The 2,533-nt window shown below is 43.1% G+C and overlaps 1 non-coding gene across 1 annotated transcript; it reads left to right on the top strand.

Moving 5' to 3' along the window:
* Positions 1-2,175: 2,175 nt before the first annotated feature.
* trnat-agu lies at positions 2,176-2,249 on the top strand. Its single transcript has one exon. It is a non-coding gene; the product is annotated as a tRNA-Thr (tRNA).
* The last annotated feature ends 284 nt before the right edge of the window (positions 2,250-2,533 follow it).

Below are 2,533 nucleotides of genomic sequence, written 5' to 3'. Positions count from 1 at the left end.
AAGTCATGACATGACGGCGATCCATCCACTATCCACTATCCACCCCGCTATATCCTAACTACAGGGTCAATCCCAGCCAACACAGGGCAGGGCGCCAGCCCACCGCAGCATGATGGAGATGAAAATCCGAAAAACAACACAAAAACTCTAGCAGTCTACATATACAGCTTTAGAAACAAATCTGTGCAGCTACATGGAGGCTCCAGGCCTGAGCTTGAGAATTTTTACAACACTTTCAGTTCCTTCAGTTTCTCACCAGCAATGCGAAATAATGAAAGTGATGAGTAAATAAAACTTCTGCCAGGAGATTCAGAATGCACCTGAGAATTGGTTTGAGGGCTGAAAGTTTTAATAGCAGACACAAACACACGTCTAGCAGGCCAGGACTGAAGCTGATGATACGCGTTCAAGTCAGACGACCTCCTGGAAACCGTTTCTCGACTCTGGCTGACCTCAGTTCATCACGAATACCTTTGCAAGATGAATTCCCCAAAGCTTTGTCTGAATGCTGCTTTAAATTGTAGAAGTGATAATAGTGGGATTGCTTGTTTTAATACATTCATCTTTTTCATTTTAAATAAACGTATTTTTAAGGTCAGTTCTCTTTGTAGAAAATGTCCTGATGGGTAATTCCAGGCCATTGCTGGTGCAGCACCCCCAAGCATGGGCCACGAGAGTCCTAAGAATGGTCCTAGCTTGAAATTCACACTTTAGTGTTTATTCGCGTTTTCGGGGTTTATACAGCCAGTTTTATAAGTTAGTAGTATTTCTATGATACTGTTGCTACTGTAAATGATATCTCTAAGTATGTATGGCTTTCTTGGTGTGAGAATAAATACTGACAAGTGGAGCGAGAAGAAGGAACAGAGCATCAGCCGGGATGTGCATATGTAGATAAATGAATTTAAAAAGTAGAAACTAGCAGTGCATGATTCAAATGCAGCTTAAAGTGCTTTACAAAAATTATACAAATATTTAATTCTAATTATATAAAAAGCAAAGTTTCTAAATGAAATTGTTACTTTATGGATGCTTTCCAATTATTATTAATAAAGAAAGTGCACAGAGTAGCTTAAAGGCTGATACATGTAATAATCACAGTTACTCTTGCCAGGTTGCAATGGAAGAGGAAACAGGAACCTCAGAAAGTAAATGTCAGCAGGTTGGTATTGTTTAGTAGCTCAAGAATCCCAAGACTTGATGACCTTTATGGAAGAAATCAAACGACTTGGACAAGTCTGATAAAACCTCTTTGAGCCAGGAACCAAAGAGAGTTAAGGAGCATGCGCTGATACAGTACACTGCTGCACGCATCACATGATCGCAGATTAGGGCAATCGGTGGCACCTCAGCACCACACTAGTTCAAATGGAATTGAACTGTGAGAGTTATGGTGGCTGGAGTGCCAATCCTGCCACCAACCCCAGAGTTTTCCCTCCTTGCAGGGCTGGCTGCAGATCAACATCATATCCAGGACAGGTTAAGGGTCCAACAAAGTAAAGTCACTGGCATTTACGGGATTTGAACTGCCAACGTTGTGACTGCCAGTGCAGATCCCAAGCCTCAGAGCCCACTGGAGGAGGACTGGACTGAGATTTACTATTATGCAGAGGTGGCATCACCAGACAGCATTAATCAGCAGATCGGAGTTGTTCATAAGTAGTATAGGCCCTCACAAGTGTCTCCATATTCTGTGCGCTCATCCATTGACTAGTCTGTAGGCAAGCATCAAGGATTTGAACTTAATGCATGCTGCTACAGGGAGCCAATGTAGTCATCAGAAGAGAGGATTGACATGTCCACGCCTCAGATGTTTGGACACCAGCCATGGTGCTGCATTTGGAAATCATCTGCAGTGTGCATCGACCCATTGCCTTGTTTTCTTAATACTTACTCATGCGGCGAATATAAAGATGTTCTCTAAAAGTAATTTTGACTTTAATGCGGTGTCTGGTTCCCTACTTGACTTGATTCTGTTCCGGTCGGTTCTGCCACATTTTCATTTGTATGTTTTCTGAGTGTCTGTTACGGTGTAATGAGCGTGGAGGTATGGAAGTTAGCTTGGCTCAGCCGACTGCGACTTGCGCCTCTAACAGCCGGAGATTGACGTGAACGTGCGCAGTGCGCGCCACTCAGTAATGGGACGCGCGCACCCGTCCATACACAACAGCTGGAGGCGCCGTGGCTTAGTTGGTTAAAGCGCCTGTCTAGTAAACAGGAGATCCTGGGTTCGAATCCCAGCGGTGCCTACTGTCAGTGACGGGTAACTTATTTTCAAATTAAGTTTGATTTGAGAACCCCCTCATAATGGCCTCATTCCCACAAAATATGGAATTAACAGATGACAATGTGTTAACTACAAAATATATGTATACACAACCACGCAGCAACGAATATTTCTGTGAGAAAATAAATTTGCAGGTATAATCCCTGCTTATTACACTGGTGGTTTCTCCTTACATTCAAAAGGTTCAATGGATTCAATTACAGACCCCCGTGACCCTGTGTTAGGATACAGCGGATTGGATAATGA

Source organism: Polypterus senegalus, chromosome 6 (assembly GCF_016835505.1).
Source record: "Polypterus senegalus isolate Bchr_013 chromosome 6, ASM1683550v1, whole genome shotgun sequence".
NCBI classification, from domain to species: domain Eukaryota; kingdom Metazoa; phylum Chordata; class Cladistia; order Polypteriformes; family Polypteridae; genus Polypterus; species Polypterus senegalus.
This window is presented reverse-complemented; position numbering and strand designations above follow the sequence as displayed.